This window comes from Monodon monoceros, unplaced genomic scaffold, assembly GCF_005190385.1.
Source record: "Monodon monoceros isolate NGI ecotype Baffin Bay Population unplaced genomic scaffold, NGI_Narwhal_1 Super_Scaffold_6, whole genome shotgun sequence".
Lineage (NCBI taxonomy): Eukaryota > Metazoa > Chordata > Mammalia > Artiodactyla > Monodontidae > Monodon > Monodon monoceros.
Window position 1 is genome coordinate 43,723,677 of NW_021703783.1, and position 27,385 is coordinate 43,751,061.

The 27,385-nt window shown below is 49.4% G+C and overlaps 1 long non-coding RNA gene across 1 annotated transcript; it reads left to right on the forward strand.

Annotated features, from left to right (window-relative positions):
* Nucleotides 1-406: 406 nt before the first annotated feature.
* LOC114885826 lies at nucleotides 407-12,759 on the forward strand. The gene is made up of 3 exons (XR_003791189.1): nucleotides 407-525; nucleotides 2,354-2,442; nucleotides 12,669-12,759. It is a non-coding gene; the product is annotated as an uncharacterized LOC114885826 (long non-coding RNA).
* Nucleotides 12,760-27,385: the final 14,626 nt, after the last annotated feature.

Here is a 27,385-nt window from a genome sequence, read left to right on the forward strand (position 1 = left end):
GACGAAGCCAAACCACCTCCTTCCCTCGCTCCCCCAGCGCTCGCACTGAGGAAAGGAGAGAAGGGCCCCCTCCTGCGCCCCCCCCCCACCCCTCCAGTCCTCCGAGCCGCGGGTGCGGCCACTTCTTTCTCCCTCCCTCTTCCCTCCCTCTCTCCCTCCGCAGCCGCTCCGCCGGCCCCTCTGGGGGCAAAGCAGAGGTTGCCGCATTCCAAACCCCGGACGGCCCTTTGAGGTCACGTGGCGCGATGGGGGTGGGGCGGCAGGACGCCCCTGACCTAGGCTGGCGACCTAGAGGCTTTGCAGTGAAGCGGATCCTGGTGCCTTCTCCCCAGGCCTCTTGGAGGCCAGCTTCGTTTGGGGAGTGATGCAAGGCGGATTTTTACCCTCCAGCGCCTACTGTGTGCCTGGCCCATGCTGAGTACTCACGCTTCTTACCTCCAGGCCTCCCTGCACCCAGGCAGGGGGCTCACGCCTTTCCCACTGGAAACACTGGCCGGGAGTCACCAAGGCAAAATGGATAGGGAGGTGAGAGACTGGCTTAGTTTATGCCAAGACGGGTCTTTGTTAGGCCCAAGTCCAGAGCTAACTGTGTCCCCTCTGCGTAGCCTGGGACCCAGCCTGACCTCTGAGAGCTGTACTTTGGGCCCCGGGGACAAGAGAACTAAGAGGGGTGTGCTTTCCTTCCGGGCTGTGCAGACAGTCTCTAAAGTGCTCCGTCAATTTTAGTGTGAACTCAGTTGGAAATCCCTTTACTGGAGCTGAACCTGGTCCCGTGAAGGGGCCTTGGCTGCTTTATGAGGTCAAGGCGGGAGTGGGTAGACTGGAAGTTGAGGCACTGGCCACAGCCAACTTGCCTGAGAAGTTTGACCTTGTAGGAGAGGGAGAGTATGGAGGGTAGAATGGAGATGCCAGGAGGGAGGCATATTTTGGATGGAGGGGGAGGTCTGCGTCTAAATATGTATTACTCTTTCAAATCTTTATTGAGCCCTTACTAAATGTGAATCACGTGTTTAGCCATTGGCATGATCATTGGCTATTTTACTAGTCACAGGCCCTGACCTGGAGCTAGAGTGATTAAGAATGAATTCCTGTCCTCATCGAGCTTACAGTCTAGTGGGAAAGCTAAACAAGTGAGGGGCATTTACAGAGCGGTGTGCTAAGAGCGACAGTGGGGACGCAGAGTTGTAGGAAAACACAGAGGAAGAGCATTTAGCCCAGACTAGGTTGGGAAGGAGGATGGCTATGGAGTAAGTGTTATCTCTGCCGAGGGCTGAAGTTTAAACTATCCTATATAGGTTGGGGTGAGAGTGGAATAGGAAAGAGTAACCTTCCAGGTAGAGGGCACGCACGGTGCATGCGAAGTCCCAGAAGCTCGTTCTGGACCGTGGAGTACAGCCACCCTGCGAATGGCTGACAGAACAGGAGGAGATGGAGGGGGTGCATCTGGGAGAAGAGGGCTGAGCTGATGAGTAAGGCCCATCTGGGAGGGGATGAGGCTGGGGAGACCCTTGCTCCTCTGAGTCTACGGAGTTCCTCAGGCATTCTGTAGTGGAGGATGTGACACCTCCTTTTATAGTTGCTTTATAAAATTAATATTTTTTTTATCGAGCTAATACAAACACATTGCTTACAAATCAAGTCATTCTAAAGGGCTTGGAATAAACACAGAAGTCCCACTGGCCTTTCTCCCAATTTTAATCCTACTCCCCAGGGGCAACCGCTTTCAACTCGTTTAGCTGTGTCTTCTGGTATTTCCTTCCTTATTTCTAAATAATATATGTACTGCCATTCTGGGTTCATTTATCTAATTTGTCGACTCCCTGTCTTGGTAGATGAGGATTTTGATTCTCTTCCTTGCCTCTTCCCCTCTTCCCACTCCCATTATGTTTATATCACAATTTAGGGTTAAATCCATGTTCAGTGATCTCATTATTGACTTTGAAAATATTGTTTACTTTTGAGGCAAGTATGCTGGTTCCATTTCCTTTTCTAATATAACTTTTTGTTGTGTGCTCTGTTTACATTTCCTTTCTTGTACTACTTTTTTGTTTTTCCTGGAGTTAATTGCCTCATTTTTTATTTGCTTGGTTTTCTTTGAATCTCTGACTCCATCTTCCCACACCCTTCAACAGCTCTGTAAAACGCCTTCTCAGTACAGTTTTGCATATGGCCAAACCTGTCATATAATCTTATTGGTTCTGTTTCGTTTCTCCTTGGAGACATTTGTCCTGTGGTGCTCCATCCTTCTGCTTTTCTCTGGATGCGTTGCTCTTGAGGCCTGTAGCACACCTGTCACCCTGGGACTTCTCATGGCCAGTAATTAAGAATTCACTTTGCCCTTTTCCTCTTTCAGGGACCCAGTGTCTTCCTCTTCCTCGGTTTACTTCGTTGTTTGGATGAAGCACACCCTCCAGTAGCTTCCTGAGAAAGAATGCCTGGGAGGTAACAGTTTAGAGACTTTTGCCTACCTAAAATGATTTTATCCCACCCTCACTTTCTTTCTTTTCCTTTCCTTTCCCTTCCTTCCTTCCTTCCTTCCTTCTTTTCTTTCTTTCTTTTTTAATATTTATTTATTTGGCTGCGCCGGGTCTTAGATGCAGCACGCAGGATCTTTGTTGCATCATGTGGGATCTTTAGTTGGGGCATGTGGGATCTTTAGTTGCAGCATGCAGGATCTAGTTCCCTAACCAGGGATTGAACTTAGACCCCCTGCTTTGGGAGTGCGCAGTCTCAACCGCTGGACCATCAGGGAAGTCCCTCCCTCGGCTTTTTTTTTTTTTTTTTTTTTGCGGTACGTGGGCCTCTCACTGTTGTGGCCTCTCCCGTTGCGGAGCACAAGCTCTGGACGCGCAGGCTCAGTGGCCATGGCTCACGGGCCCAGCCGCTCCGTGGCATGTGGGATCTTCCCGGACCGGGGCACGAACCCGTGTCCCCTGCGTCGGTAGGCGGACTCTCAACCACTGCGCCACCAGGGAAGCCCCCTCCCTCAGCTTTTGATCCCACTCCTTCTTCTCCCCCTGACCCCCCGCAAAGTCCAGAATCTCTCTGTTTCAATACTGTATCTCCAGAATCGATCTTCCTGTCTCCTGCATGAGTGGGGAAGGGGACACAATAAATCACTTCATTGTGCTGGGTACCACTGAGTTTCCTGACGATCAAATTGCACTTTAAGTAGGTCTTTGAACAAGCCCCCAGCTTTTAGACCCCGGCCTTCTAGTTTACTCACTCCTTCCAATTCCTAGCCTCTCTGAGGGGAGTGTCCACTTGCTTCTCGTGGGCACATGCCTGTGGATGTTCTGGGCCTGCCTTTCTTGCCACTCTCCCATACACTTTCTGTTTTCATACGATGTAGTTCAGGATTCTTTTTTTTAAAAAAATTTATTTATTTATGGCTGCATTGGGTCTTCGTTGCTGCGCGCGGTCTTTCTCTAGTTGCGGCGAGCAACTATTCTTCATTGCAGTGCGCAGGCTTCTCGTTGCGGTGGCTTCTCTTGTTGCGGAGCACGGGCTGTAGGCGCACAGGCTTCAGTAGCTGTGGCACGTGGCCTCAGCAGTTGTGGCTCGCGGGCTCTAAAGCGCAGGCTCAGTAGTTGTGGCTCACTGGCCTAGTCGCTCTGCGGTATGTGAGATCTTCCCAGACCAGGGCTTGAACCTGTGTCCCCTGCATTGGCAGGCAGATTCTTAACCACTACACCACCAGGGAAGCCTGGTTCAGGATTCTTAATGTCTCTTAGTTTAGTCGAAGGTGAAGTTTGGGTTTCTGTTTCTGATTCTCCTTGTTTTGAGGGTGATGTTTTGAGAGAAAAGGGGGACAGAAAGGGCTGTACTCCACCATCTTGTGACCACAAGTCTGAGATGTCTCCCTGAGGTGGACGGTAGAGCCAGTCTGTGCCTGACACTCCTGCTGACAGAGAGGGAGGGGCTTATCTGTAGGAGGAGGTGAGCAGGGGAGAAGAGGAGCTTCAGAGCTTAGAAGAGCTGCTGTGGGAACCTGATTGGGAGGCCCCCAGAGATAACAAGGATTACTGGGCCCCAGTGAGGCCTGGGTGAGGTGAGACTGAGAATCAGCAGAGAAGGCAGCAAGGAACAGGGATGGAGGTAGTGAGAGGCAGGGAGTAACCCCTAGCTGGGAGGGAGAGAGTGAGGGGCTGGGGGCCATTCTAGAATGGGGGGGGTAGGGGGGAGGAGGGAGGCAACAAAGTGACTGGCTTTGAGGCAGGCCATTGGCCAGGAGGCAGGAGAGGATGAGATAGTCTTGATAACCACTAATCAGATGTTGATTATGTGCCAGGGGCTGAACCAAGTTCTTCAAAGCGGGCTCAGAGGAGTGGGCAGCCAGAGGAGGAGGGGAAAGAAAGGAGTTTTAAGGTCAGAGAGGGCAGGTCTGAGGCTCAGGTTTGAAGGTGAGGCAGGTCGGAGTGACAGTGGAGTCTTGGGTCCAGAGGTGGGAGAGCCCCTCAGGGCAGAACCACCAAGCGGGCACATCCCTGAGGAGGGTGAGATGTGAGGTGGGGGGAAAGGGCTGTGTTATTGCTCAAGTCTTCTGCAGGAAACGCGGTGGGTGGGAAAGGCCAGTCATTTCAGTCATCTACATGGATGGCCTCTTGGACACCGAGGAAGGATAGAGTTTTTAAAAGGGAGGGTGGTCACTTCAGTCCACTTCAATATTTACTGAACTTCCATGTGACCCACCTTCCCCAGGTTATATAGCCTGGGGGTACAATAAGAGTAAAGTCACCTGAAGTATACAGCCTCTGGCTCTAAGCCCTAATCATGCAGCTCTCAAAACCCCACAGGCTGTTTCCGGGGTCTTAGAGCTCTTTCCCGCCTGCTCCTTGTGTGGCCGTTCTATTCCACCTCTCGGCTGTGTGCTGACATCACTCCTCCTGGCCATGAATGCCACTTCTGTCATTCCTCACTGTGCAGCCCCAGAGCTGCATCAGCCAGGATTCTGTGGTTACAGGCCACAGAAACCAACTCTGGCTAACTTAAGCAGGAAAGCAGTTGATTGGAAGGTTATTGGGCAGCTCACAGATTCAATAGCCACTCCCTACCTTTTTTTCTGGGCTGGTAAGCCTTGATTTTGTTCTGGAATTAACCTGCCCTGTACTCAGGGAAGGGGACCCCCCTCAGCCACAGGAGTTGAATGTTGATAAATCTAAGCAGCCAATCAGGGTGCTTCTGCCTCCTTGCCAGTGATTGGTTTAGGCCTAGGCATGTGATACAACCCTGGTCAATGAGACATGAGATGGGAAGCCCACTAGGCCAGGGGTCTCCACAGAATCACAGAGAAGCTGACTGGAACCTTGACCTTATTGAAGGTGGAATCAACCCTGTGTGCCTCTGAAAAATGATATACTTTTTTTTTTTTCTTCGGTACACGGGCCTCTCACTGTTGTGGCCTCTCCCGCTGCGGAGCACAGGCTCCGGACGCGCAGGCTCAGTGGCCATGGCTCACGGGCCCAGCTGCTCCGCGGCATGTGGGATCTTCCCGGACCAGGGCACGAACGCGCATCCCCTGCATCGGCAGGCGGATTCTCAACCACTGCGCCACCAGGGAAGCCCGAAAAATGATATACCTGTTCATTGTTTAAGCCACCTTTAGTTGGTCTTCTGTTGCTTTCCACCAAAAGGTCCTAACCGACACATAAGACACTGCCAAGTATCTTTCCCTGGTAGCCTGGGGTGAAGGAGGAAAAAATAAGCTGATGGCTAAGGAGTACGATTGATAAGTTTTCAAAATAAAGGAGACTGATGCATCTTTTGAAGATACAAGAATTACCTCATAAATAAGAATTGACTAAAAATGCTAGAGAGAAGGGGAATAACTCTGAGAGGGGACCACCAGTTATTAAGTAGACACTTGCTATATACCAGGCATTGTGAAAGCGGCTAAGGTGTGGTGATGAGCAGAAGACAAGATCCCTGCTCTTAGGGAACTTTCAGTCTGAGTGGAGCAGAGAGACAATAAGCATGTAAATAACACAATAAACAGGATAAGGTAATGGAAGGTAATCTTAGGGGGGTAGTTAATTTTGATAGATGGAGGTCCAGAAAGTCTGCTCTGAAGAGGAGACCCAAAGGGTGGGAATGAGCCAGCTACGTGAAGAACCATATGGAGATTCCAGAAAATGTCTCAGGGAGCAGCAGTTGGCTCTGTCCTGGCTGGGAATTCCAGAAAGGGAAAGACATGGCGGCAAAGCTTGCCTTGGAGGCTCTCACTCAGGCCAGGAGTGACAGAATAGCTGAAGACATGTATTTTCCTGGCTCTGCCTTGGACATTAGCTCCCCTGTGACAGGACAGGCTGGGAACCGAGGTGTCGTTGACTTTCTAGAGGCTGAAAAAGTTTGAATGCAGTATTTTGAGAGAGAGCCTGTGGGTTGAAAGAAAGACACTTGGGGCCAGCAGGTGACCCTGGTGCTACCACGTGTCTCCTCTTGTCCCTCCAGTCTAGAGTCCCAACCTGTTCCTCTGTTTTAACATGTCTTAGTTCAGACTGCTATAACATGATACCATAGACTAGGAGGCTTTATAAACAAGAGAAATTTATTTTTCACATTCCCATTTCCAGATCAAGGTGCAGGAAGGGTCAGCGTCTGGTGAGGGCCCGCTTCCTGGTTCCTTAGATGGCTGGCTTCTAGTTGTGTGCTCACATGGCAGAAGGGGCAAGAGAGCTCTATGCGATCTCTTTTAAGAGGGCACTAATTCCATTCATCAGGGCTTATGATCTAATCACCACCCAAAGGCCCCACCTCCTAATACCATCACATTGGGAGTTAAGATCTCAGCATATGAATTTGGGCGGGGCCGGGGGGGGGGGAGTGGGGGTGGTGATGGATGGACACACACACACACACACACACACACACACACACACACACGCCCCTTTAGTCCATAACAAACAGCTCAACCAAGCCAATAAGCACTTCCAGAGTATTTACTTTTTGTGTAGCTTCTGGGAGTTTCTGTGGGGTGGATACCACAACAGAAAGATAAAACCCAACCTCAAGGAGCTTGCTGGTAAAGGATTCAAGAACTCTGCATCTGAAACAACTAGAAAACAATTTATCAGCAGAAAATCAAGGATACCTCATAGGGTTATATACCACGGTGACCATCACAATCCCCTCACTCTCTACTGCAGTGGTGACACCCTCCCAGCCTAGCACCAATGGTCCCATCTCCTCACCTACTGTTCCCTTCTTCCCCCAGGGTTAAGGGTGACCTATTTCTGACTGAGCTCCCCCCACCCCATCCCTTTAAGGTGATTCATCAAGTTGGAGCCTGATGCATGATTTCTGTTCGTCCTGTGTTGCCTTCCTCCAGTCTCCTGGGGATGTGAAGGAGGAGATGGGAGGGACCAGTTAGCTGGATTAGTTGCCCAGAGGTGACAGTGCCACAGTGGGGCTCTTCAAGGGCCTATCCAGCAAGAGGTCCTAGTTTGGGGGATCCTGAAGCTGAACAAATAAGAAAAACATTGAACGCGTTCCTTGTTGATCTGTTGAAGAGGCAGACCGCTACCAATTTTCTTGTGCTATCTCATTAAATCTACACAACAATCCTTCAAGGGCGGCGGAGGGGGGCGGGGGGCGGTTTATTCCATTTTACAGTGGAAGAAACTAAGGCACAGAGAAGCAAAGTCACTGTCCTAATCAAACAACTAGTGGGTCGTGCAGCCAAGATTTGAACCCAAGCCGTGTGACTGCAGGTGTCCATCCCCGTTTGACACCACAGTCCACACTGCCAAACTGGCTCATTCTAGGAATTTCCCTTCTCCTTGCCACAATATTAAGAACTGAGCTAGAGGCCATTCTGAGCAAGGACCAGTTCCCCTCCTCCCTGTGTGAGGAGAAGGAGCTGGGATCCAAGAGAGGAATTCCGGAAGAGACACTGCCATTTGGGCTCTTCTTCCTCAATGTTCCCCAGGCGGGGAACGCTAGCTTTTGATTTGCTAGGTGTCTCTCTGTTCTTCTAATTAACGCCAGGGTCAGCTTGTAGCCGGAGCCCTGCCTGTAGCTGGAATCCGTGCCCCTGTGGCTCAGGGGCCAGTCCCCTGTGAGAGCAGGAGAGGACAAAGCAAGCCCTCACTCGGGGTGGAGCTTCCTGTGATGATGTTCCCTTCGCCTCATCTATAAAAAGCTCCAATCTGATCTACCCCATTTCTGGTGGAGGCCAGGGTGGCAGAGTGTGCGGGAGGAGGAAGAATCAGGCTGAAACAGCTCCTCTTTGCCTCCCTGGATTCTCTTCCAAAATGCTGGCAGCACTGCCAGTTGGAAAATATTTTTTTCCCTCCCTTTGTCTTCTTTCTTATTTAAAAAAAAAAAAAAAAGCCATCTGGTGTCAAATTCACTCCTGGCACATCATAAAGGGTAGCACTAAAAATGTCCCTGAAAAACTAAAAGCAAAACCACAGCAGTACACATGGGATTTAATCTCAGCATCCTAGAATTTCAGAGTTGCTAGGGGCCTCAGAGATCAAACCGTTTGTTGCACCGAGAAGGAAACTGAGGCCAGGAGGGATTAGATCACACTTTCAAAACTGTTCATTGAGCGCCTACTCTGTTCATGGCACTCTGCGGGGGGGGGGGGGACTAATCGAGATCATAAAAGACAAAAACCTCTGCCTTCCTAGAGTTCTCAGTGGGAGGTTCTTGCCTCTGTCCTCGGGCCTGCCTCTGCCACCGCCCTTCCCAAACGGCCCGGCCATCCTAGCCCCGCGCTGCACCACCGGGCCGCGTGGTTGTCACCTCCAGGCCGTGGGCCGGCTGGGGCCTGGGGCGGCCCAGCTTTGCGCGCCGCACCCGGGGTTTTCATGGGGCCAAGTTTGCAGCGCGCCGCCCCAGCGCGGTCCCCGGCCGGCCGTCGCTGTGATCTCCGGCCGCTTCCGCCCGCCGCCGCCGCTGCGGCTACGCATTCCTCAGGGTTGAGCAACAACTTTCCCTCCGAAGGCGGCTGGGCCGGGGCCAGGCGCCCCGGGCCGCTTGCGCTGGGCCCTTCGCGGGGCACGGCGCGGATCGCCAGTGTGGGCCTCCTAAGGGGTGCGGTCCGCTCTCCGGTACCTGTCGCGGCGCTGTCGGCGCGGATCCCCGTCCAGGGCGCGGCGCCACAGCCGCCGGCCCTTCCCCCGGGAGCCGAGGCGGGCGCAGGCTGGGGACGCTCCGCGCTTTGCTGCCCGCTGCACCAGGACTGTCTAAGGACCAAGCGGCTGCTGCGTGGGCCTGACCCTGGCTGAGCGCGCAATGTTTGCCTCGATTTTTTACCCCAGTTGCGAAGGTTCTTTGACGACGGAAGGAGGAGAGTTTGTAGTAACTACAGAAGAGAGGTCCTAACCCACTTCTTAGTCTGAATCTAAATATTTACAACAATCGTGTTAATGCAAGCACTTTTATCCTTTGAATACACATTATGCCCACTGAACTTAAGCATATCTCTGGGAGAAAGTTGGTTTCTTACTGCTTTACTCATGTTACAAATGAGAAAGGCCAGGCATGTAGTTCCATCTCTAGTCAGAAGCCAAGAAGCAGCCCAACTCGGCGCACAATCCGGGGCCGCCTCAGGCCTCCTGACTCTCGCTGGTCAAAGCAAGCCCTTCCTGGACCCTGATGTGACCCTGAGAGGAACTGGCCCAGCTTTTCAGTCCTGGGGGCTGAGTGTTGGAGCCTGTAGGGTGGAGTGGGGTTAGACAAACAGATTCAGCTCTAGAGTGTAGACTAGTGAGTCTAGACTCACTAAAATGTAAGCCCCAGGATGGCAGGGATTGGCTCTGTTTTGTTCACTGCTGTAACCCCAACTCTGAAAACAATGCTTGGCACATAGTAGATGCTCAATAAATATTTGTTGAGTGGATAAATGCATACAGCAAAGGTCTTCAGATTTCTAACTAAGAATTAAACATATATCCCACTTTCTGCACCTTTACCTTCCCTTTGAACTTTTGCTTTCTCTCTTTTTCTGCCTCTTAAATCTTGAACTTATGTTTTAAAGGTTTTGGGGGTTTTGTTTTATTTTAATATATTTGGAGTAAGTTTAGACTTCCAGAAAAGTTGCAAGATAGTGTAGAGTGTTCCCAAATACTTTTCATTTTACCTAGCTTCCCCTAAAGTTAACAACTTCCCTAACTGTGGTACATTTGTCAAAATGAAGAAATTAACATTGGCGCAATACTATTAACCAAACTATTGACTTCTTGCGGATTTCATGTTTTCCACTCATGTCCTTTTTCTGTTCCAAAATCCAAATCCAATCAGGGATGTCACATTGCATTTAGGGTGTGAAGCTTTTTTTCTTTTTTTAAGAGTTTAAAAAATTTTTAATGTGGACCATGTTTAAAGTCCCTGTTGAAAGTACCACAACATTGCCCCCGTTTTATGTTTTGGTTCTTTGGTCCCGAGGCACATGGGGTCTTAGCTCCTGACCAGGGATTGAACCCACACCCCCTGCATTGGAAGGCAAAGTCTTAACCACTGGACGGCCAGGGAAGTCCCTAGGGTGTGAAGCTTTTTAATATGTGAGCCAGGTCTCATTGTGTAGGGTCTCTTTCCTTGGCAGTGAGGTAGGAGAGAGTGTCCCTTGTCACTGGACTGAGCTCCCTGTCCTGGGGGCCAAGGAAATACCTTGAGCCCTGGATTTCCTGAGAGTGCTGCTAAGGGATTCCTTCTGGGCCTGCCTGCTGGATCTGGTAGCATCTGGTTCAAATCCAGACCCCACTGGGTCTCCCCTCCCTGCCCCCTTCCCTCCACCATGCACATACCTGCCAGGGAATAGCCATGCTGCTCCAGGTCTGCATTTCCTTTGGGACCTGACTCTTCTCTATGCCCCTCACTATCTGGCTGCCATTCCTTGGTCTTCATGAGGGGGCAACCCCCCATACACCCCTCCCCGGCTTCACTGTTCCTCTTTCTCCGTTCTGGAGTCGTCTTCCAGCCTGAAACCCTCAGGGCGACCTCTCTCTTGAGCTGTGTTACTTGGTCACAGCTCACCATCCAGTGAGCCTTGGGATTAGAGATGAATGAAGTGAGACAATCCATTTATTTGGTCAGCCAGGATTTTTGGAGCATGGCTGGGTCACAAAGATGAACAATTCTGGTGTCTGCTCTCCAGGATCTTACCATCTGGAGGAGGAGACAATGTGAACAAATAATTGCGTACATGGGGACATGCCCTAATGGAGATAATGTGTGTGAACAGTTGTGTGGCAGGAAAGGGGGCAGAGCCCAGCTGCTGGGGTTGTGCAGGACCATAGGGACAGCTTCTCAAATGAGGTCATGCTTGAGATGGGTCTTGAAAGATGGATAGGAAGTGGTAGGTGCCCAGAAAGTGGGCAGGGAGAGGAGTGAAGAAGGGCATTCCCAGAAGGATTGAGAGCAGGTGTGAAAGCGCAGGGGTGTTTGAGAGCAGGGCATTTTCGGGGAACTGCAGGGTAGCCCAGCGTGGCTTACCCTCAGGTGGTTTAGGAGAGGGTGGTTAGAGAGACCAGTGGGACAGGTGGAACAGCCAGGGCTTAGGTGCCACGGTAAGACGTTTGAACCTTGTTCAGCAGGGGGTGAGGGCTAGGAGTCAGTTTACTTCTTGGAATGGTCACTTGGGCACTCTGTGGAGCCTGGACTGGAGTTCAGGGGCACCTGGTAGGTGGCTGCTACGAGAAACCAGACAAGAAGCAATGGGGGTGTGAACCAGGGCGGTGGGTTTGGGGCAGAGAGAACAGACGCCAGAGAAGCTTAGGAGGCAGGACTTAGTGACTGGATGGCAGGGGCCGTGGTGAGAGGTGAGAGGGGTTAAGGGTGACTTCAGAGCCCTGGCTTGCAGGAGGAAGGGAAGAGAGGCTCAGGGGGCTGCTCATCAGACAGATGAGCATCGTTTTTTCTTTTCTTTTCTTTTTATTTTTTGTGATACGCTGGCCTCTCACTGTTGTGGCCACTCCCGTTGCGGAGCACAGGCTCCGGACGCGCAGGCGCAGCGGCCATGGCTCACGGGCCCAGCCGCTCCGCGGCACGTGGGATCCTCCCGGACGGGGCACGAACTCGCCTCCCCTGCATCGGCAGGCGGACTCTCAACCACTGCGCCACCAGGGAAGCCCTCTTTTATGTTTTATGTTATTTATTTATTTATTTTTGGCTGCGTGGGTCTTCGTTGCTGCCCATGGGCTTTCTCTAGCTGCGGTGAGTGGGGACTACTTTTCGTTGCAGTGCGCGGGCTTCTTATTGCGGTGCTTTCTCTTGCTGCGGCGCACGGGCTCTAGAGCGCAGGTTCAGTAGTTGTGGCGCACGGGCTTAGTTTAGTTGTTCCGTGGCACGTGGGATCTTCCCAGAGCAGGGCTCGAACCCGTTTCCCTGCATCGGCAGGCGGATTCTTAACCACTGCGCCACCAGGGAAGCCCCAGATGAGCGTCTTGAGTGGGGGCCGGGGATGGGGTGTTGCACAGATGGGCTCGCTGGACCCCCAGCTTCACTGCCCAGAGGAGAGCTGTCTTAGGGATGGGAGGCAGCTGCAGAACAGGCCAACTGAGGGTTGTAGCTCCCTCAGGTGGGTCAGGGGGCCCTGACCTGGGAGACATTGGTGGGAGGGTGGGGGAGTGGAGAGGAGGGGCACTGAAAGAAATGGCATGAGGGATGGAGAAGGAGGGCAGTTTGGTTCAGGGAACTGAGGGAAGGTCACCATGTCATTCCAGACACAGAGCCAGAGCAGGATTCAACATCCTCCCGGAATCTGAGAATGGACCACCTGGGGACGAGGAGGTCCATGGGGCCCTGAGAGAATGCTCAGAGGCAAGGAGGCGAGCAACTGTTTTAACCCCACCCCCCAGCTTTGGACGTGTCAGCACCTGCTGGAGTTCCGGAAGTGGCTGGAGTTTAATCTGAAGGCTGATGCTTCTGTTTGCTTGTGGGAGCGGCAGAGGTACCTGAAAACACCTATGTGGATAGTTTACGCAGCTGGAAGGGACCTGTGGCAGGTTTCTAGTAACCGCCCCACAGAAACCCTGATTCTCAGCTGAACACTGTTGAGAATTGTGAAGGTCTGAGCTTTTATTCTATTTACAAGCTAGCGAATGAGCCCCTGTGATAGCTGCTGGGGAGCTGAGACTCCTGGTCAGAGATGAAGGGCAGTTTATTACAGCAATAGCAGTAGAAGAGTATCAACCTCAGTTCCCATAGGGCTTCACAAGGATGGCCAAGTGATGATGTCAGGACACACAGTCAGTTGCATTTCAGGAGAGGAACCCCGAACTTGGGGAACCCAAATCTTTTATAATGGGAAGTATGCTTGCCCTTCACTCTAGAGGAAGGCACTATATACCTTCTATGGATGTTCACTGTATCCTGGAAATGATAATCTAAAATGGAGGACAGTCAGTGCTTCACTTGCAAGATACGCAGAAATGGAATAGAACCATGGAGAATTCTCTGCCAGGAAACACATGGCCAGAGAAAACAAACAACACATTTCCCAGCCTCTCTTTTTCTTTTTTTTTTTAAATGAGAAGTGTTGGATACAGAAGCCCATAGGTAAAACAGCCCTAATCTTTTATTTTTTAATTAATTAATTTTATTTATTTATTTTAGGCTGCGTTGGGTCTTCATTGCTGCACGCGGGCTTTCTCTAGCTGCGGTGAGTGGGGACTACTTTTCGTTGCAGTGCGCGGGTTTCTTATTGCGGTGGCTTCTCTTGTTGTGGAGAACAGGCTCTAGGGTGCGTGGGCTTCAATAGTTGGCATGCGGGCTCAGTAGTTGTGGCTCATAGGCTCTGTAGTTGTGGTGCACGGGCTTAGTTGCTCCGCAGCATGTGGGATCTTCCTGGACCAGGGCTCGAACCTGTGTCCCCTGCATTGGCAGGTGGATTCTTAACCACTGCGCAATCAGGGAAGCCCCCAGCCTCTCTTGCAGCTAGGTGTAACCATCTAATTAAGTTGTGGTCTGTTAAGTGTAAGCTTTTGTGTGGCAGCTTCTGGGGAATTGCAAAAAAAAAAAAAAAAAAAGGGGGCTGGCATATGCCCTGCGCTTCTGATGGCTGGAATGTGGATATGATATTGGAGTGTGAGCAACCATGTTAGGCCAGGAGTGGCATGTAAGGACTAAGGATGCCAGACTAGCAGATGCAAGGGTTCTAGGTCTCTGATTATGTTTGGACTTCTTTACATGGGAGAAAAAGAAACTTCCATCTTAACTTTTTTTTTTTCTATATGCAACTGAACTTGATTCCAACTGATATAGGGCTAGCACAGAGAAAGACCAATGGAGGATTAGAGAGAAGGGTTAGGGTACTTCTCCCCCTTCCTTCTGCCTCAGCCTCATCAGGGACAGGGGGAGGGGATGGGGAGTCGCCTCTGGCTTGTTCACCACCCACCGGTGATGCCCCATTCACAAGGGGGCCCAGGCTGGCCACGCGACCCAGCAGCATCCTTTCGAAGGCAGCAAGCAACAAGCTGGCTCCATTCACAAACCCTGTCCTCCTTTGAAAACCAATCATCGTGCGAAGCGTGACTGGGTGGTGGCCAGCGCTGGCCCATCTGTCATGCCCTTTCAGAGAGCCAGGCATCAGCCGCCCGTCTGGGCCGATCCAGCCCCTCTCCCTTTGTACCCCAGGGACACGCACTGTAATGAGATCACAGTGCCTACTGAATTATTCAGAGCTGCCCTGAGTGTCAGTGTTATTATAAACATGCAGATTTCTCCAGGCTCCAAACTTCCAAATCTCCAGCAGCCATCTCCCTCCAGGAATTTTCATTGGCTGCTTTGTGCCTGTGATTTCAGATTCCCCAGGCCTTGATGGCCTAATCTGCCTTTGACTAGCTCCTACCTGCCGCCAGGCATGAAGGCCTCGGTGCCCTTTACGCACCACTTCAGGCCCCATTCTTTGCTCAGCAGCCAGTCCTCACTGGCACCCCAGCAGCCTGCCTCTTCCCTGTCTCCTCCCGGCTTCACCGCCCAGGTTGGTGACATCAGACTCTCCCAAGTGCCTGCCTGATGGGGACACGTTAAATACAGCATCCTCCACTTCCGTGGGTCTCCGTCTCATCTGTGTCCTTGTGAGGCTTTAAGCCTCTGGGTCTCCCCTCCTATCCCCATGTTCTAGCTCCAGCACAATCTTCCCCTTCCCCACAAGTCCCAGATTCCCGGTTCTCTCTGGAGTTGGTCTGGAGAATACCCCCCAGCTGGTAATGAGGCAGAGATGGTAATGCACATTTAAGAGTAATGAAATGCAGTGATATTTCAGGCCTGACAGACCTATTTCTGGCAGCCTTAGAATTAAAGTGTGAGGCTTTGTACTGCAGCTGCTACTAGGAGCCTTCAGAGTTTTTCTAAAGATGTGAATAAAGCTTGCAGGGTTTCAGCTCAGATCTCTGTGGCTATTTATCCTGCTGATGCTTTCATTGTACCTTTTTATTTGAAATTTTAGAGCTTTTAGATGAAGGAAACGCAGCAGCAAGTGTAAAGCATACAAAATACCCTGGTGGGGGAGAACGTCCCGGTTTTTCTCTCAATTGTCCGTGACAGCTCTGGGGAGGAAGAGGGCTCGCAGGGCTTCCCCGGCGTGGCCTCCATCTCCCCTTTGAGTGGGCTCCACCTGGATCCTTGCTCTGCCAAACCAGGGAGCAGGGCCTCGTGAGAAAGCTCTAGGAGGGAGTCCATGCCACAGAGATGGATGGGACCGCGCAGCCAGCCCTCCCTCACTGCCTCACTGCTGTGTGAGCTGAGCCTATGCCATCCCTGGTTGGGGCATGTGGCAGAGGGAGTAGATCCACTCTGGGCCAATAGTGAGACCTCATTCTCCAGACTCCAGACAGGAAAGGCGGCCTGCTGACCCCTGCCTCGGCACGCAGCTCCATCCTGCCAGGCCACCAGGGAGGCTGGAACCATTCACGAGGAGAGCTACAGAGGGCAGTGGTGCGAATCTCAGGCTCTGCCATCAGACCAACCTGGGGGTGAACCCTGGCTCTGCTCACCAACTGCAGTGCCGGGGACAAGCCACCGACCCTTCTGGGCCTCAGTTTCCCCACCTGTAAAGTGGAGATAATAATGCGTCTATCATTTAGGTCCTTGTGATGTATTAAGGTACCTGGCACATCTGAAGTCACAGTATCTATTACTAATACGAAAGTTACCTCAGGAGTCAGGATAGCTAGGTTTCCTTCCCGACTGCCACTTGTGGGTCAGGTCCCTTCCCCACCCTGGGGCAGTGGAAAGAGAAGGGGCTCTGGAGTCAGATAGAACCAGGTTCCAACCTGGCTCCTTCATTTTCTGGCTTTGTGAGTTGGGCGGGTTGCTTAACATCTCTGAGCTCCAGTTTCTTCATCTGTCAAAGCAGTGAGAATGAGTACTCACCTCAGAGGGTTGAGGTGGGGATTAAATGAGATCAACTTCCTAAAGAGCCCACCCACTGCCTGCCATATAGTAGGTGTTGTATAAATAATGGCCCCCTTCCCTCTTCCCTTCTCTTCCCTCTGCTTCTGTTCAAAGGGGAGAAATTTTAGATCCAGAATTTCAGAAATTCTATAGGAAAAATGACCCAGAATCCTCAACTGGTAAATGATGAGAGAGAGAAAGAGGGAGAAGCAAATGGAATGTGTGGACCTTATTTGGATCCTGATTCAGACAAACCGACTGGGAGAAGAAAAAGAGACCATCAGGGAAATTTTGCTATTGGCTGGATATTCAATAATGTTAAGTAATTGTCGCTAATTTTTTAGGTGTGATAATGGTATTGTAGTTACTCTTAAAAAGAGTCTTTATCTTTTAGGGTATATACGGAAGAAATTACAGATGAAATAATATGGTAGTTGGGATTTGCTTTAAAATAATTGAGTGGACTGAAGTGGGTGCTGGGGCATAGATGAGGCAGAATGGGCAATCCACCATGTGTCGATGACAGTTAAAGCAGGGTGATGGGACTTCCTTGGCGGCCCAGTGGTTAAGACTTTGGGCTTCCAATGCAGGGGGTGCGGGTTTGATCCCTGGTTGGGGAACTAAGATCCCACGTGCCATGCAGCGCGGCCAAAAAAAAAAAAAAAAAAAAAAAGCTGAGTGATGGTCTCTGGGGGGTTGGTCAACTATTTTCTATGCTCTTGTATAAAAAAGGCAGTGATCCTTCCTAGATGGGAAGTGTCTCTTCCATCTGTCTCTTCCTGTGCATCCTTCCAGCTCTTCCCTTGCTTCAAGTCCACCTTATTGCTCTCCTGGACTATTATGACAGCCTCCTCCTATAGTCTCCCAGCCTTTGGTCTCTCTCCCTTCCAGTCTCCTTCCCATTTTGCTGCCAAAGTTATCCTCCCAGAACACAGATCAGATCATGTTACTTACTTACTTACTGCTTAAAAATCTTTCGGTAACTCCCTACTGCCAATAACCTATAGGAGTATAAAACCCTTAGTATGATACACAAAGCCCTTCACAGTCTAAACTCAGCCTTTCTGCCCAGTCCCAATCCCAGCCTGATCTTCACCCCTGGTGAAGCCAGGCTTTGGTCACACTGGCCAGGCACTTTCAGACCTCCGTGTCTTCTCCTGTGCAGCTCTCTGTTTGGCAGGTCCTCCCACCTCTCCCCTAACTTCATCTATTAAAGACTAAATTATTTTTCAAAGCGCGGTTCGAGCGTCATTCTTCCTTCATGCTTTCTGGAAGTCTTTGCACCGTTCACCGAATATCTGTCTCTCTGTCTTCTGGCATATGGCGGGCTCTCACTTCCTTGGCTCTCTGAGGTTGGATGGGGCCATGTGACCAGTTTTAGCCAATGGGTTGTAAGTGGAAGTCACACATTTCACTTCTGAGCCAAGAATTCAATTGCTAATTCAAAATCCTCCCAAGCTCTCTTTCCCTCTGGCTCAGCAATATCCAGATATCTGCTGCTCTGTCAGGCTGGGTTCTGGCATGAGCGTGATGCTATGGAGCAGAACCTCCTGTCCAGCGTGAGGGCTAAATAAGTGTGGGAGAAATAAATTGGAGGGGGTGCTTGTTTCTTCAGCATAAACGAGTCTATTCTGACTGATAATGCTTCTCTCTGTGATGTAGAATCAACTGTGCTGTTCTCCTTATGTTTGCGCCATAGTCCTGTGTGTGTAATGTGTCTAGATGATACAGCCCTTCAGGTCAGGAATTCTATTTTGCGCTGCTTGTATTCTGGCCCCCAGCACTTAGTATGGTGACATGCAGAGCGGAGGTGTGAACCGAACATCCAGCAGTGCAGAGCTGTGGTTGGTGCAGCTTGTGGGGCGGGTCGTGCAGGGGTTAAGATGTGCCGTCCTTGTGAGGGGCCCCCGCACTCATTCGTCATGGGAGTCGTGATGGTTTGGAGATGGAGCTGGGATGTAGCTTGATGTTCTCAATGGATGCTGTGCCCAGCCCCAGGGAATGGGTCATGACTGGTCTAAGCCAATCACAATCATCCCCTTCCCTTGTGCTCATGAGTAGTTTACACGTGGGCAATTACATGGTCCAGTTCTGGACAATGAGATGTAAGGGAAAGTCTTGTTCTCTCCTTGAAAAACAGAAAGAGATGAGAAACACAACTGGTCTGTTTGGAGTTTGGATTTCACTGAAAGCAGAATCTGAGAAAGGACTCAAATGCTAATGTTTCCATGAGAGGTTTCCGTGAGAGGGGATCCCAGGGAGCAGAGGAGAGGGAGAAGAGAGGGTAGAGTTGGGAGAATGAAACAGGAAAGGAAGACAAGCCAATAAAGGGTGTACTTTTGAGCTTGTTGCACTGGGGCTTAGTCCTGCTGGGGACCCTCTGAAGGACATCCGAATTGTCCCTCCATAGGCGGGAGGCTGGGGCATTTACCCAACGATCTTCATTGGTTGCTGGTCACTCCTCCTTTTCCTGGAACTTGATGTTCACTGGTAACTTCCTGGTGACCAGAATCCAGTGGGCATCTTGCTATTCAGTTGCTTCTTTGCTGTGTTTGTCCCCCACTTCCTGCTCCTGAGCTCTCTTCTGCCCTGGTTTCTAGGCCAAGTCTTCCTCCATTGCTTCTCTGCAGCCTCTCTGGCCACCTCTTGGTTTCCTTCCCAGGCTCCTTTCCCTTTTTCCACTCTGTAGACATCTCCTAGATTCTATTCTGGTCTTCCCCACTTCTTCTACCTACTCTCACTGGGCAAACTGATTCATGAAATGGTTTCAGCTGTTACTGTTGTGATGCCAGCTCCCGAATCTACACCCCCAGCTCCCTGTCCTGAGTTCCGCAGGCATGTATGTATTCAGCCAACCAACAAATATTTATTGAGCAGTTTTTTTCTTTTTTGTCCTTTGGCCACGCCGGGCGGCTTGCGGGATCTTAGTTCCCCGACCAGGGATCGAACCTGGGCCCCTGGCAGTGAGCGCACCTAGTCCTAACCACTGGACCGCCAGGGAGTTTCCTTTATCCAGCAGTTTGAATCTGCCAGGAGTTGGGATAAAGCAGTAGACAGGAACTCACCTTCTAGGAGGGCTAGACAATATGGAGCAGTAGACAAAATCCAAATAAACCAGATAATTTTAGCTAATGGTAAGTGCTACGCAGACAATAATACAGGCCCGTGTGATAGAGCGTGTGCGTGTGTGTGCGCACTATTTCCGACTGACTGCTTTGAGGAGGTGGCATTTGAGCAGGGATCCTGTTGTTTGTGGTTGTGCAAGTGCAAAGGTCAGAGTGAACTTACCAGTGTATCTGAGGACGGATAGGAAGGCCGGAATGGCTGGAATGACGTCAGCACAAGGCAGTGTGGTGAGAGATAAAGTCAGGAAAATAGCAGGGCCGGGTGAGCAAAGTTTTAACAAGATCTGCAGGGGATGGTTACATGCGCTTTTGCACACATTCGAGAGCAACTGGGGGAGGTGGAGAAGGGAAGAGATGAGAAGAGAAACTTCACTTAAGTTATTCTCCCAGGGAATTCCTTGGTTGGTCCAGTGGTTAGGACTCGGGGCTTTCACTGCCAGATACCTGGTCGGGGAACTAAGATCTCCGCCAACCTCGCGGTTCGGCCAAAAAAAGAAAACAAAAAAAAATTATTCTTCAAAAGTATCTTGGGAAGTGTAGAACACAGAGAAGTATAAAATACTACCACGCCCTCCTCTGAGCCCATAGCCAGCTTCAACACCATTAACTTAATTTGACAAAGGAAACTGAAAGTAGCAGCCCGGAATGTAGGAGGAAAACCAGGGAAGTACTATGTCCATGAAGCCTGTCAAAGAGAGAGGTCATTGGTGGCAAATAAAGGCAACATGGTCTTGTAGGTTTCTTTTAGTTTTAATCTCTTTACTCAAGTATAGCTGATTTTCTTTTTTAAAAAATTTATTTATTTATTTATTTGGCTGCATTGGGTCTTTGCTGCTGCGCGCAGGCTTTCTCTAGTTGTGGCGAGCAGGGGCTACTCTTCGTTGCGGTGTGCGGGCTTCTCATTGCAGTGGCTTCTCTTGTTGTAGAGCATGGGCTCTAGGCTCACAGGCTTCAGTAACTGTGGCACATGGGCTTCAGTAGTTGTGACTCACGGGCTCTAGAGCGCAGGCTCAGTAGTTGTGGCACACGGGCTTAGTTGCTCCGCGGCATGTGGGATCTTCCCAGACCAGGGCTTGAACCCGTGTCCCCTGCATTGGCAGGCGGATTCTTAACCACTGGGCCCCCAGGGAAGTCCACAGCTGATTTTCAATATTGTGTTAGTTTCAGGTGTGCACCATAGGGATTCAGTACTTCTGCAGATTATACGCCATTATTGGTTATTACAAGATAATGGGTATAATTCCCTGTGCTATACAGTATATCCTTGTTGCTAATCTATTTTATATATAATAGTTTGTATCTGTTAATCCCATACTCCTAATTTATACTCCTTCTTCCCTCTCTGCTTTGTAACCGTAAGTTTGTTTCTATGCCTGTGAGTCTATTTTTGTTTTGCATATACATTTGTGTTATTTTTTAGATTCCACATACAAGTGATATCCTACAGTTTTGTCTTTCCCTGTCTGACACTTCACTAAGCATAATATTCTCTAGGTCCATCCGTGTTGCTGCAAATGGCAATATTTGGTTCTCTTTATGGCTGAGTAATACTCCATTTATATAAGCATACCACATCTTCTTAATCCAGTCGCCTGTTGACGGGCACTTGGGTTGCTTCCCTGGCTTGGCTATTGTAAATAGTGCTGCTGTGAACATTGGGGTGCGTGTATCTTCTCGGATTAGTGTTTCCATTTTTGTCCGGATATGTGCCCAGGAGTGGAACTCCTCAGTCATACGATAGTTCTATTTTTAGGGACCCTCCATACTGTTCTCCACAGTGGCCACACCAACTTACACTCCCACCACCCGTGTAGGAGGGTTCCCTTTTCTCCACGTCCTCACCAACATTTGAGAAGCCTTTCTAAATTTCTCAAGGCAGACTTAGGTGCACCTTCTTTTATCCCCCTGGTTAATGTTACAGTCCTAACCTCATTTTGGTAACACCATTTAGGTGTCTGCTCCCCTCTACATTTGGCTATAAACTCCTTGTTGGTTGCCTACCCAGCAGCCATTCCCTCCCTACTGCCACAGTGCATGGTTCCCCTTAGAGGATTTCGCCCATTCCCAGCACTGGCATTTGGGTGGGATGGACTCTTATCTCCAATTATCCCTTAGCCACTCAGCACACTGGCCACAAGGGCTGGTTCAGGGGTGGGTACTTGACCCATTTCGAGTGAATGAGAGAATATGAGTCTCAGGACTTGTAAAGCAGATACTAGTATGAGGATGAGTCAGGAATTGCTGTGGCCACTTTGTGACCAGATGAACCTGGAGCTGATGGAAGGCCTGAAGCTGCGTGAAACATGGTGATGAAGCCACCATGAAAGGCTGAGTGGGAGACGGGGAGCAGAGTCCTTGGTGACACTGTACGCACTCTTGCATCAAGCCTTGCTCAGAGCCAGCTCTTCCTCTGGACTTTAGTGTAATGTGATCCAATAAATTTTCTTTATTGTTTAAGCCGATTGAGTTGGATTTTTGTTTATTTCAACCTAAAAAGTCCTAACTAGCACAGAAATTAGTACCATGAGCCAGGGGTTTCAAGAGGCAGCTCCCGCCTTAAATGATTCAACCCTAAAATGATTCAACCCAAGGAGGTAAGATGATGGGCAGTAATAACCCCTATATCTTGGGCTGAGAAACTGGCAGTCTGACACAGCTAGTTATACAGTTTCCTATTGTATCTTGGGATGCAGCCCATGTGCCTACTGTGGTTATAGCAGCACATTACTTAGTAGAGAAATTTAGAGCGTTGGATAGGGTTAGTTCCTTCTTGTTGCTCTTAGTAAGGTGCTATAAAAAGGTAAACTTATGTTCAAACTAGCCTACCCAAAAACAGAAAAGGAAGAAAATAGAGTTTTGCTAAGAGAAGCTCTTTCTGCCTATGGTCAAAAGTGGCTAAGGGGGCTTCCCTGGTGGCGCAGTGGTTGAGAGTCCGCCTGCCGATGCAGGTGACACGGGTTCGTGCCCCGATCCGGGAAGATCCCGCGTGCCGCGGAGCAGCTGGGCCCGTGAGCCATGGCCGCTGAGCCTGCGCGTCCGGAGCCTGTGCTCCCCAACGGGAGAGGCCACAGCAGTGAGAGGCCCGCGTACCGCAAAAAAAAAAAAAAAAAAAAAAAATGGCTACGATTCTGGAAACTGGAAAGACAGGGACTTCCCTGGTGGTCCAGTGGGTAAGACTTCACGCTCCCAATGCAGGAAACCCGGGTTCAATCCCTGGTTGGGGAACTAGATCCCGCATGCATGCCGCAACTTAAGAGTCCGCACGCAGCAATTAAAAAAAACGATCCCGCATGCTGCATCTAAGACCCGGCGCAGCCAAAATAAATAAATAAATAAATATTAAATTTAAAAAAAAGACTGGGACACACATGAAGTCTGATCCCTAGCTCTTTCCTAAGTACCTCCTGGTTTTCATTACCTCCAAGACAAAGGGAACCATCAATTCCATTAGATATGTAAGTGGGATATAGCCTACAGGCAAGGACCAGACTTGGGGTGTCTCTCCAGTTGTCCTAAGGTATAGCTCAAGATTAAATATAAGGCTGAGTGTCTGGGAAAGCACTAAGGCCTGTTACTTAGAGAAAGGTATACCCACGCCAGACTCCAGACCCAAAGACTAGTCTCAACAAGATTTGTGGGGTTTTTTTGTTTTTTTTTTTGCGGTACGCGGGCCTCTCACTGCTGAGGCCTCTCCCGTTGCGGAGCACAGGCTCCGGACACGCAGGGTCAGCGGCCATGGCTCATGGGCCCAGCCGCTCCGCGGCATGTGGGATCCTCCCAGACCGGGGCACAAACCCGTGTCCCCTGCATCGGCAGGTGGACTCTCAACCACTGCGCCACCAGGGAAGCCCAAGATTTCTGGTTTTATAGACTAGCTCACAGAATCCACCAGAAGCAAACAGACTGGAAGCCTATCAAGGGAGTTACAGTGCCAAAGAAACTCTAAGCCCAGATGCCAATGGCCAGAGACTTTTCAACTCCTAACAAATTTCTTAGGTTTCCAGACCCAGTGAATCAACCTTCATAGGGATAAAACATTAAAGCAGTATTTCTTACACTTTTATGTATATAAGAAGCTTATTAAAAATATCAATTCTTGGGAATTCCCTGGTGGTCCAGTGGTTAGAACTCCATGATTCCATTGCAGGGGACCCGGGTTCGATCCCTGGGATCTCTGGTCAGGGAACTAAGTTCTCACAAGCCGTGAGGTTTGGCCAAGAAAGAAAAGAAAGTATCAATTCTTGGGCTTCATTCCTAAAGAATATGATTCCTTCTGTCTGGGAGTGAGCTCTGGCATCTGCATTATTAATAAACTTCCCTGACGGTTCACTTGCAGGTGACTGGGAACCCACACTTTGGGAAGCATTGCATTTAGGGAAATTATTAAATTCCTTAAGGACAGCAGGACTTCTTTTGTCCTTGTAGCATCTAGCACTGTGTAGGGCACAGAATGGGAGCTTGGCAGGGCCTTGCCCACTAGACCTGAAAAGCATGGGTATCCAAGGTTGATTTGGGAAGTGTGCAGACTGTGATTCCAGAGACTGATCTGCCCTGAGTCGTCCTCCCTGTCTCCTTGATTCTGTTTGTTCCTGCTTTGCACCTATTGGGGTGGCCTTATCTAGACACTGAGCTGGCAGTGAACATGTCTGGGATCCTCTGTCAGTGCCCCTTGTACAGGCAGAGAGTTCTGGATACATCTGTGGGCGTGAGGAGAGTGTTTACTAGGTTTCGCCATGTTTATTTTCTTCCTTCTACTGCACCTCAGACAGGGAGTGTTCTGAGAGCCTGAGTGAAGCAGCTACACTTTTCTAGTACCTTAGGTGACTCATGTGCCTCAACTCCACACGCCTTCCATCGAAGGCCTTGGAATTGTCAAGGTCAGGATATTTAAAGCCACATTCTTGGGAGTGCCCTGGACACTGCCAGCTCAGCTCAGGAAGAGGGAAGTGCTCAGAGGACAGCTGTCAGAGTTAGTGCCCACTGTTTATGGCAAGTCTGAAGCATATACCAGCCATGAGTATGGCCGTATGGTTCTGATTGGTCATGGCCAAGTGATCATAGATTTCTCTTTATTCATTCTCCTACATATTTAATTCAGCACCTACGTATGCCAAACACCAGGGAGGATACAAAGCTATGTAGACACGACCCCACCCCAAATGAGCTCACAGACGAAGAAGTGGCATAGTGGCCCTGCAGAGAGACTCATGAACAATGATCATAGTCACAGGCAGGGTATTATAGGCTCACTAAGGAAGGGCATACAATTTGGAGAGATGGAGATGATGGTGGGGTGTAGCGAAATCTTCTGGGAGCAGGCTCCCGGCTGAATACATAAACTTAAGTATAAGTAACCCAGGTCAACTTCAGCTTCTGGCCAAGATGGACTAACAGGGATGGGATTTACCCTCCCATCTGAGGCAATGGAAAGGTTGTACAAAATATATGAAGCAATCGTTATGGACATCAGACAGCACAGTGATCCTTGAGAGAGGGAGAAAAAATGAAATGAGCCCTGTGAGCGCTTCAGCCTAGTTCCTTGAGAGAGTTTCCAGGAAGCAGCACAAAGAAGAGGAACACAGGTGGAGTCCAATAGTCTTTCTGAGTTGGGGAGATGGACCAGGGAGTCCAGGGAGGCCAAGGCAGCTAGACTTTTCAGGGCAGAGTACCAGAGAGTGAGATGTGGAGAGAGGAAGGAGGATAGAGAAGAGAGAGAGACAGAGACAGAGATATCCAGAAATCTGCAGAGGGTTCCTTCAAGTTTTCAGCTGAGCACCGGTCAGAGCATGTGTATGAGGAAACTACCTGAGTCTAGAGAAGCAACCAAATAAAAGCAGCAGAGGAAACAATCCCTGGAGGTCACACAAGACAAATAATAGTTTTTGTTCCCACTATAGCCAGAATGGCAAACCTCATACATCACGAGGCATCAGATAGAGTGCTCAGAAGGGGATCACCTCAGTAGTGGGGAAAAATTAGCTCTAGACTAATGGATATTCTGGTCCCAACTAACAAAACTGAAAAGCAAGCCTCAAAAGGATTAAACTATTTCCAAGTAACTTAACTGTATCCCAGAACAAAGCTCAAGAATATTTATAGGAATACAAAAATATCCAGCACCTAGCAAGGTAAAATTCACAATGTCTGCCATTCAGTTCAAAATCACCAGACATGCAAATAATTAGGAAAATATGACCCATAACAAGGAAAATCAATCAATCAATGAAAGCAGACCCAGAATTGACACAGATGTTAGAACAAAGATATTAGTAGACAAAGACATTAAGACAGTTATTATATGCTCAAGAAAGTAAAAGAAATATTAAGCATGTTACGTAAAGGCATGGAAGGTATAAGAAAGATCCAAGTCAATCTTCTAGAAATGAAAATTATAATGTGAAATAAAAAATACCCTGATGGGATTAACATCAGATTAGACACTGAGGAAGAAAACACTAGTGACCTTGAAGATATAATTATAGAGACTATTCAAAATGAAACACAGAGAAAATAGACTGAGGAAAGAAAAAACGAACAGGGTATCAGTGGATCTGTGAGAAGACTTCTGGGAGTCTAATATATGTGTAATTGGAGTTTCAGGAAAAGGGGGAGGGCAGAAAATATATTTGAAGAAATAATGGCCAAATATATTCCAAATGTGATGAAAACTATAAACCCACATTTCCAAAAAGTTCAATGAAACCCTAGCACAAGAAACTGAATTTCAACAAGGGACGTCATAATGAAATTGCTTAAAATCAGTGCTAAATAGAACATCTTAAGAGTGGGCAGTGTGGGGGGAGGGAGAGACATTTTATGACAAAGGAACAAAGATAAACAATTTCAGCAGACTTTTTTTTTTTAAATAAATTTATTTATTTTTGGCTGCATTGGGTCTTCTTTGCTGCACGTGGGCTTTCTCTAGTTGCAGTGAGCAGGGGCTACTCCTCGTTGCAGTGCGCGGGCTTCTCATTGCGGTGGCTTCTCTTGTTGCGGAGCACGGGCTCTAGGCGCATGGGCTTCAGTAGTTGTGGCACGCAGGCTCTAGAGCGCAGGGTCAGTAGTTGTGGCGCACGGGCTTAGTTGCTCCACGGCATGTGGGATCTTCCCGGACCAGGGCTCGAACCCGTGTCCCCTGCATTGGCAGGCAGATTCTTAACCACTGCGCCACCAGGGAAGCCCCAGACTTCTTTTTAAAAACAATGAAACCAGAAGTCAATGGAGCAACACAGTTAAAGTACTGAAAGAAGAAACTGTCACCCTTGAATTCTATACCCAACAAAAAATACCTTTCAGAAATTATGGTGAAATGAAAACGTTTTTAGACAAAATGTGAAAAAATTCATCGTCAGCAGCCCCGCACTATGAGAAATGTTGACATCAGTCCTTCAAGCAGAAGGACACTTCTACTGTTGGGTTGGCCAAAAAGTTCATTTGGGTTTTTCTGTAAGATGGTATGGAAAAACCTGAACGAACTTTTTGGTCAATGCAATATATAGAAGTCTGGATCTACATAAGACAGTTAAGAGCAGTAGAAATGAGATGTTCCAACTAATAAATGAAGAGGGAATGGTATAACTAGAATATCACAATTTTAAAATTATTTATTTTTGGCTGCATCAGGTCTTAGTTGCGGTGGGCGGGCTCTTCGTTGTGGCAGGCGGGCTCCAGAGCGGGTGGGCTCTGTAGTTGCGGCACTTGGGCTCTCTAGTTGTGGCTCAAGGGCTTAGTTGCCTCGTGGCATGTGGGATCTCAGTTCCCTAACCAGGGATTGAACCCGCATCCCCTGCATTAGAAGGCGGTTTCTTAACCACAGGACCACCAGGGAAGTCCCAAGAACATCACAGTTTTGAAACCCCTACTGAATTAATGGATCTAGGCAATGAAGAACAATGGCTGATAGTATGACAAAGAGAGAC